Consider the following 10,000-nt stretch of genomic DNA (forward strand, 5'->3'; position numbering starts at 1 on the left):
TTCCCTGTGATTTCAGCCTGTCAGACATGGTGCACATAGTAACGAGATGGAGGTGTTTTGGTCGACCAGGTAAAAAACGAAAAATCGAGAGAAGGTAAAAAGTAGGTGAAAAATTAAGCCTCTCTCGTTAAGGTACTTAGAAAAAATCCCAAAAAAAAAATGAACTCCCATTGAAATGAATGGGGAAAAAATTTTTTCTCGTTTTTTTTCTAAGTACAACAACGAGAGAAGGTAAAAAATGGTTTTTTTTAGCCTCTCTCGTTAAGGTACTTAGAAAAAAACCCAGATTTTTTATTTTCTCGTTTTTTTTCTAAGTACAACAACGAGAGAAGGTAAAAACAGGTGCTTTTTAGCCTCTCTCGTTAAGGTACTTGGAAAAAATCCGAGACATGTTTGGTCTTCCCCACTGACAGTGCGCCTTTGCTGGGTAAGTTGTGGACGTGCCAGGCACCCCCGGGACACCGGTGGAACGCGGCCGGACTCGTGGTACTCCAACCCGGGCATAATTTTGGATATTTCCCGGTCCTTTTTTCCCCCACTTTCCCAACTTTTCTTCTGAATCACAGTGCGCCTTTGCTGGGTAAGTTGTGGACATGGCAGGCACCCCCGGGACACCGGTGGAACGCGGCCGGACTCGTGGTACTCCAACCCGGGCATAATTTTGGATCAAATTCGGGACTTTTGCCCACTTTCCCAACTTTTCTTCCCAATCACAGTGCGCCTTTGCTGGGTAAGTTGTGGACATGGCAGGCACCCCCGGGACACCGGTGGAACGCGGCCGGACTCGTGGTACTCCAACCCGGGCATAATTTTGGATCAAATTCGGGACTTTTGCCCACTTTCCCAACTTTTCTTCCCAATCACAGTGCGCCTTTGCTGGGTAAGTTGTGGACATGGCAGGCACCCCCGGGACACCGGTGGAACGCGGCCGGACTCGTGGTACTCCAACCCGGGCATAATTTTGGATCAAATTCGGGACTTTTGCCCACTTTCCCAACTTTTCTTCCCAATCACAGTGCGCCTTTGCTGGGTGCGTTGTGGACATTGTAGGCACCCCGGAACCCTGGTGGAACGCGGCGGGACTTGTGGGACTCGAACCTGGGTGTGATTTTGGACCAAATTCGGGACTTTTGCCCACTTTCCCAACTTTTCTTCCCATTCACAGTGCGCCTTTGCTGGGTAAGTTGAGGACATTGTAGGCACCCCGGAACCCTGGTGGAACGCGGCGGGACTTGTGGGACTCGAACCTGGGTGTGATTTTGGACCAAATTCGGGACTTTTGCCCACTTTCCCAACTTTTCTTCCCAATCACAGTGCACCTTTGCTGGGTAAGTTGTGGACATGCCAGGCACCCCCGGAACCCTGGTGGAACGCGGCGGGACTTGTGGGACTCGAACCTGGGTATAATTTTGGATAAAATTCGGGACTTTTGCCCACTTTCCCAACTTTTCTTCCCAATCACAGTGCGCCTTTGCTGGGTGCGTTGTGGACATTGTAGGCACCCCGGAACCCTGGTGGAACGCGGCGGGACTTGTGGGACTCGAACCTGGGTGTGATTTTGGACCAAATTCGGGACTTTTGCCCACTTTCCCAACTTTTCTTCCCAATCACAGTGCGCCTTTGCTGGGTGCGTTGTGGACATTGTAGGCACCCCGGAACCCTGGTGGAACGCGGCGGGACTTGTGGGACTCGAACCTGGGTGTGATTTTGGACCGAATTCGGGACTTTTGCCCACTTTCCCAACTTTTCTTCCCAATCACAGTGCGCCTTTGCTGGGTGCGTTGTGGACATTGTAGGCACCCCGGAACCCTGGTGGAACGCGGCGGGACTTGTGGGACTCGAACCTGGGTGTGATTTTGGACCAAATTCGGGACTTTTGCCCACTTTCCCAACTTTTCTTCCCAATCACAGTGCGCCTTTGCTGGGTGCGTTGTGGACATTGTAGGCACCCCGGAACCCTGGTGGAACGCGGCGGGACTTGTGGGACTCGAACCTGGGTGTGATTTTGGACCAAATTCGGGACTTTTGCCCACTTTCCCAACTTTTCTTCCCAATCACAGTGCGCCTTTGCTGGGTGCGTCGTGGACATTGTAGGCACCCCGAGACACTGGTGGAACGCGGCGGGACTTGTGGGACTCGAACCTGGGTGTGATTTTGGACCAAATTCGGGACTTTTGCCCACTTTCCCAACTTTTCTTCCCAATCACAGTGCGCCTTTGCTGGGTGCGTCGTGGACATTGTAGGCACCCCGAGACACTGGTGGAACGCGGCGGGACTTGTGGGACTCGAACCTGGGTGTGATTTTGGACCAAATTCGGGACTTTTGCCCACTTTCCCAACTTTTCTTCCCAATCACAGTGCGCCTTTGCTGGGTGCGTTGTGGACATTGTAGGCACCCCGGAACCCTGGTGGAACGCGGCGGGACTTGTGGGACTCGAACCTGGGTGTGATTTTGGACCAAATTCGGGACTTTTGCCCACTTTCCCAACTTTTCTTCCCAATCACAGTGCGCCTTTGCTGGGTGCGTTGTGGACATTGTAGGCACCCCGGAACCCTGGTGGAACGCGGCGGGACTTGTGGGACTCGAACCTGGGTGTGATTTTGGACCAAATTCGGGACTTTTGCCCACTTTCCCAACTTTTCTTCCCAATCACAGTGCGCCTTTGCTGGGTGCGTTGTGGACATTGTAGGCACCCCGAGACACTGGTGGAACGCGGCGGGACTTGTGGGACTCGAACCTGGGTGTGATTTTGGACCAAATTCGGGACTTTTGCCCACTTTCCCAACTTTTCTTCCCAATCACAGTGCACCTTTGCTGGGTGCGTTGTGGACATTGTAGGCACCCCGAGACACTGGTGGAACGCGGCGGGACTTGTGGGACTCGAACCTGGGTGTGATTTTGGACCAAATTCGGGACTTTTGCCCACTTTCCCAACTTTTCTTCCCAATCACAGTGCGCCTTTGCTGGGTGCGTTGTGGACATTGTAGGCACCCCGGAACCCTGGTGGAACGCGGCGGGACTTGTGGGACTCGAACCTGGGTGTGATTTTGGACCAAATTCGGGACTTTTGCCCACTTTCCCAACTTTTCTTCCCAATCACAGTGCGCCTTTGCTGGGTGCGTTGTGGACATTGTAGGCACCCCGGAACCCTGGTGGAACGCGGCGGGACTTGTGGGACTCGAACCTGGGTGTGATTTTGGACCAAATTCGGGACTTTTGCCCACTTTCCCAACTTTTCTTCCCAATCACAGTGCGCCTTTGCTGGGTGCGTCGTGGACATTGTAGGCACCCCGAGACACTGGTGGAACGCGGCGGGACTTGTGGGACTCGAACCTGGGTGTGATTTTGGACCAAATTCGGGACTTTTGCCCACTTTCCCAACTTTTCTTCCCAATCACAGTGCGCCTTTGCTGGGTGCGTCGTGGACATTGTAGGCACCCCGAGACACTGGTGGAACGCGGCGGGACTTGTGGGACTCGAACCTGGGTGTGATTTTGGACCAAATTCGGGACTTTTGCCCACTTTCCCAACTTTTCTTCCCAATCACAGTGCGCCTTTGCTGGGTGCGTTGTGGACATTGTAGGCACCCCGGAACCCTGGTGGAACGCGGCGGGACTTGTGGGACTCGAACCTGGGTGTGATTTTGGACCAAATTCGGGACTTTTGCCCACTTTCCCAACTTTTCTTCCCAATCACAGTGCGCCTTTGCTGGGTGCGTTGTGGACATTGTAGGCACCCCGGAACCCTGGTGGAACGCGGCGGGACTTGTGGGACTCGAACCTGGGTGTGATTTTGGACCAAATTCGGGACTTTTGCCCACTTTCCCAACTTTTCTTCCCAATCACAGTGCGCCTTTGCTGGGTGCGTTGTGGACATTGTAGGCACCCCGGAACCCTGGTGGAACGCGGCGGGACTTGTGGGACTCGAACCTGGGTGTGATTTTGGACCAAATTCGGGACTTTTGCCCACTTTCCCAACTTTTCTTCCCAATCACAGTGCGCCTTTGCTGGGTGCGTCGTGGACATTGTAGGCACCCCGAGACACTGGTGGAACGCGGCGGGACTTGTGGGACTCGAACCTGGGTGTGATTTTGGACCAAATTCGGGACTTTTGCCCACTTTCCCAACTTTTCTTCCCAATCACAGTGCGCCTTTGCTGGGTGCGTCGTGGACATTGTAGGCACCCCGGAACCCTGGTGGAACGCGGCGGGACTTGTGGGACTCGAACCTGGGTGTGATTTTGGACCAAATTCGGGACTTTTGCCCACTTTCCCAACTTTTCTTCCCAATCACAGTGCGCCTTTGCTGGGTAAGTTGTGGACATGCCAGGCACCCCCGGGACACCGGTGGAACGCGGCGGGACTTGTGGGACTCGAACCTGGGTGTGATTTTGGACCAAATTCGGGACTTTTGCCCACTTTCCCAACTTTTCTTCCCAATCACAGTGCGCCTTTGCTGGGTAAGTTGTGGACATTGTAGGCACCCCGAGACCCTGGTGGAACGCGGCGGGACTTGTGGGACTCGAACCTGGGTGTGATTTTGGACCAAATTCGGGACTTTTGCCCACTTTCCCAACTTTTCTTCCCAATCACAGTGCGCCTTTGCTGGGTGCGTTGTGGACATTGTAGGCACCCCGAGACACTGGTGGAACGCGGCGGGACTTGTGGGACTCGAACCTGGGTGTGATTTTGGACCAAATTCGGGACTTTTGCCCACTTTCCCAACTTTTCTTCCCAATCACAGTGCACCTTTGCTGGGTGCGTTGTGGACATTGTAGGCACCCCGAGACACTGGTGGAACGCGGCGGGACTTGTGGGACTCGAACCTGGGTGTGATTTTGGACCAAATTCGGGACTTTTGCCCACTTTCCCAACTTTTCTTCCCAATCACAGTGCGCCTTTGCTGGGTGCGTTGTGGACATTGTAGGCACCCCGGAACCCTGGTGGAACGCGGCGGGACTTGTGGGACTCGAACCTGGGTGTGATTTTGGACCAAATTCGGGACTTTTGCCCACTTTCCCAACTTTTCTTCCCAATCACAGTGCGCCTTTGCTGGGTAAGTTGTGGACATTGTAGGCACCCCGAGACCCTGGTGGAACGCGGCGGGACTTGTGGGACTCGAACCTGGGTGTGATTTTGGACCAAATTCGGGACTTTTGCCCACTTTCCCAACTTTTCTTCCCAATCACAGTGCGCCTTTGCTGGGTGCGTCGTGGACATTGTAGGCACCCCGGAACCCTGGTGGAACGCGGCGGGACTTGTGGGACTCGAACCTGGGTGTGATTTTGGACCAAATTCGGGACTTTTGCCCACTTTCCCAACTTTTCTTCCCAATCACAGTGCACCTTTGCTGGGTGCGTCGTGGACATGTCAGGCACCCCGGAACCCTGGTGGAACGCGGCGGGACTTGTGGGACTCGAACCTGGGTGTGATGCCTTTGCTGGGTGCGTTGTGGACATTGTAGGCACCCCGAGACACTGGTGGAACGCGGCGGGACTTGTGGGACTCGAACCTGGGTATAATTTTGGATAAAATTCGGGACTTTTGCCCACTTTCCCAACTTTTCTTCCCAATCACAGTGCGCCTTTGCTGGGTGCGTCGTGGACATGTCAGGCACCCCGGAACCCTGGTGGAACGCGGCGGGACTTGTGGGACTCGAACCTGGGTGTGATTTTGGATCATTTCGTGGCCTTTTGCTATGCATGCCTTCTCCCCGCTAGTTTGATGTGTGCTGCTGCAAAAGTTCCAAGAGGGCGTTTTTGCCCCCCTCCAAACCCCCTCTCTTTGTTTATAGTGCATATTTTCTGCTGGATCTACTCTCTATTTACTCCAAGGAAAAAAACTAGCCGGTCGCGGCAAATTTTTACAATCGGTCGCCAAACTACGGCACGAGGGCCGAACGCGGTACGCCGGCGTCCAAGATACGGCCCGGGGATTTTTTTGATTTTTTGGGCTTTTTTTGATTTTTTTGGACATGTTGGGCATCCCAGGACTCGGGTGCGACTGCAGGACGTGTGGGGCTCTAACCTGGGTGTGGTTTTTGGTCATTTTCCGGACTTTTGCCCACTTTCCCAACTTTTCTTCCCAATCACAGTGCGCCTTTGCTGGGTGCGTCGTGGACATGTCAGGCACCCCGGAACACTGGTGGAATGCGGCGGGACTTGTGGGACTCAAACCTGGGTATAATTATGGATCAAATTCGGGACTTTTGCCCACTTTCCCAACTTTTCTTCCCAATCACAGTGCGCCTTTGCTGGGTGCGTTTTGGGCATGTGGGGGGCACCTCGGACTCGGGTGGGACGCGGCGGGACTTGTGGCACTCGTACCTGTGTGTGATTTTTGATCATTTTGTGGACTTTTCCCCAGACACTCTCCACTTGTCTACCCCACTTCCCCTGTGACTTTGCTGGGGGGCGTTTCCCCGCTGTCCTTTGTAGTGTAAGGGTTACTTTTCTTTTTTTTCTGTCTGAAAATATGGCCCACGAAAGGCCTCACATTCCCCGGGAAGACCTGATGGACGCCCCGGCGTCACCGAAATACGGCAAACTGTCTGAAAATAGGGGCTCCAAGTGTTCCCCACTATTTCTGGCCCACAAAAGGCCTCTCATTCCCCGGGAACACCTGTAGGACTCCCCGGCGTCAAGGAAATACGCCAAACCGTCTGAAAATAGGGGCCCAAAAGAACTGGAAATAATGTGTTTAATTTGGGGGGTGATGTCTATAATTATGGGGGTGCATTGGAGGCGGGAGTCCACTGGAGGGCTCCACACCGTCTGAATATAGGGCCCCAAAAGGCCTGGAATTAATGTATTTAATTTGGGGGGTGCATTTGCAGCGGGAGTCCACCGGAGGGCTCCATTTCCCCACTCTTTTGTTGACATATGGCCACAAAAGGCCTCTCATTCCCCGGGAAGACCTGATGGACGCCCCGGCGTCACCGAAATAAGCCAAACTGTCTGAAAATAGGGGCTCCAAGGGTTCCCCACTCTTTCTGGCCCACAAAAGGCCTCTCATTCCCCGGGAACACCTGTAGGACTCCCCGGCGTCAAGGAGATACGCCAAACTGTCTGAAAATAGGGCCCCAAAATAACTGGAAATAATGTGTTTAATTTGGGGGGTGATGTCTATAATTATGGGGGTGCATTGGAGGCGGGAGTCCACTGGAGGGCTCCACACCGTCTGAATATAGGGCCCCAAAAGGCCTGGAATTAATGTATTTAATTTGGGGGGTGCATTTGCAGCGGGAGTCCACCGGAGGGCTCCATTTCCCCACTCTTTTGTTGACATATGGCCACAAAAGGCCTCTCATTCCCCGGGAAGACCTGATGGACGCCCCGGCGTCACCGAAATAAGCCAAACTGTCTGAAAATAGGGGCTCCAAGGGTTCCCCACTCTTTCTGGCCCACAAAAGGCCTCTCATTCCCCGGGAACACCTGTAGGACTCCCCGGCGTCAAGGAAATACGCCAAACCGGCTGAAAATAGGGGCCCAAAAGAACTGGAAATAATGTGTTTAATTTGGGGGGTGATGTCTATAATTATGGGGGTGCATTGGAGGCGGGAGTCCACTGGAGGGCTCCACACCGTCTGAATATAGGGCCCCAAAAGGCCTGGAATTAATGTATTTAATTTGGGGGGTGCATTTGCAGCGGGAGTCCACCGGAGGGCTCCATTTCCCCACTCTTTTGTTGACATATGGCCACAAAAGGCCTCTCATTCCCCGGGAAGACCTGATGGACGCCCCGGCGTCACCGAAATAAGCCAAACTGTCTGAAAATAGGGGCTCCAAGGGTCCCCCACTCTTTCTGGCCCACAAAAGGCCTCTCATTCCCCGGGAACACCAAAAGAACTGGAAATAATGTGTTTAATTCAGGGTGCATTTGCAGCGAGTGTCCACCAGAGGGCTCCAATTCCCCAGCTATAGTCCTGGTACTCTAAAATGATGGCACTTAGTCAAATTTCCGCCTTTTTTTGATGACTTCCAACTAGGAGAGGGACTAATTTTGAGTTCCGGACCCGGGTGGAGAACCATAGCAGGTCGGCCTTCTTAAAGGGAAATGCTCCTAGGCACTTAGTCAAATTTACGCCTTTTTTTTGGACTTCCAGCGAGGAGAGGGACTAATTTTGCTTTCCGTACCCGGGTGGAGAACCATAGCAGGTCAGCCTTCTTAAAGGGACATCCTCCTAGGCACTTAGTCAAATTTCCGCCTTTTTTTTGGACTTCCAGCGAGGAGAGGGACTAATTTTGCTTTCCGCACCCGGGTGGAGAACCATAGCAGGTCAGCCTTCTTAAAGGGACATCCTCCTAGGCACTTAGTCAAATTTACGCCTTTTTTTTGGACTTCCAGCGAGGAGAGGGACTAATTTTGCTTTCCGTACCCGGGTGGAGAACCATAGCACGTCGGCCTTCTTAAAGGGAAATGCTCCTAGGCACTTAGTCAAATTCACGCCTTTTTTTTGGACTTCCAGCGAGGAGAGGGACAATTTGGCGTTCCTGACCCAGGTGGAGAACCATAGCAGGTCGGCCTTCTTAAAGGGAAATGCTCCTAGACACTTAGTCAAATTTACACCTTTTTTTTTTGGACTTCCAGCGAGGAGAGGGACAATTTTGCTTTCCTGACCCAGGTGGAGAACCATAGCACGTCGGCCTTCTTAAAGGGACATCCTCCTAGGCACTTAGTCAAATTCACGCCTTTTTTTTGGACTTCCAGCGAGGAGAGGGACAATTTGGCGTTCCTGACCCAGGTGGAGAACCATAGCAGGTCGGCCTTCTTAAAGGGACATGCTCCTAGGCACTTAGTCAAATTTACACCTTTTTTTTTGGACTTCCAGCGAGGAGAGGGACTAATTTGGCGTTCCGTACCCAGGTAGAGAACCAAGGCACGTCGGCCTTCTTAAGGGGACATCCTCCTAGACACTTAGTCAAATTCACGCCTTTTTTTTTGGACTTCCAGCTAGGAGAGGGACTAATTTTGCGTTCCAGACCCAGGTGGAGAACCATAGCAGGTCGGCCTTCTTAAAGGGACATGCCCCTAGACACTTAGTCAAATTTACGCCTGAAAATAGGGCCCCAAAAGAACTGGAAATAATGTCTTTAATTCAGGGTGCATTTGCAGCGAGTGTCCACCAGAGGGCTCCAATTCCCCCACTATAGTCCTGGTACTCTAAAATGATGGCACTTAGTCAAATTTCCGCCTTTTTTTTGGACTTCCAGCGAGGAGAGGGACAATTTTGCGTTCCTGACCCAGGTGGAGGACCATAGCACGTCGGCCTTCTTAAAGGGACATCCTCCTAGGCACTTAGTCAAATTTACACCTTTTTTTTGGACTTCCAGCGAGGAGAGGGACTAATTTTGCTTTCCGTACCCGGGTGGAGAACCATAGCAGGTCAGCCTTCTTAAAGGGACATCCTCCTAGGCACTTAGTCAAATTTACGCCTTTTTTTTGGACTTCCAGCGAGGAGAGGGACTAATTTTGCTTTCCGTACCCGGGTGGAGAACCATAGCAGGTCAGCCTTCTTAAAGGGACATCCTCCTAGGCACTTAGTCAAATTTACGCCTTTTTTTTGGACTTCCAGCGAGGAGAGGGACTAATTTTGCTTTCCGTACCCGGGTGGAGAACCATAGCAGGTCAGCCTTCTTAAAGGGACATCCTCCTAGGCACTTAGTCAAATTTACGCCTTTTTTTTGGACTTCCAGCGAGGAGAGGGACAATTTTGCTTTCCTGACCCAGGTGGAGAACCATAGCAGGTCGGCCTTCTTAAAGGGAAATGCTCCTAGACACTTAGTCAAATTCACGCCTTTTTTTTGGACTTCCAGCGAGGAGAGGGACAATTTTGCGTTCCTGACCCAGGTGGAGGACCATAGCACGTCGGCCTTCTTAAGGGGACATCCTCCTAGACACTTAGTCAAATTCACGCCTTTTTTTTGGACTTCCAGCTAGGAGAGGGACTAATTTGGCGTTCCAGACCCAGGTGGAGAACCATAGCAGGTCGGCCTTCTTAA

Source organism: Nerophis lumbriciformis, unplaced genomic scaffold (assembly GCF_033978685.3).
Source record: "Nerophis lumbriciformis unplaced genomic scaffold, RoL_Nlum_v2.1 HiC_scaffold_51, whole genome shotgun sequence".
Lineage (NCBI taxonomy): Eukaryota > Metazoa > Chordata > Actinopteri > Syngnathiformes > Syngnathidae > Nerophis > Nerophis lumbriciformis.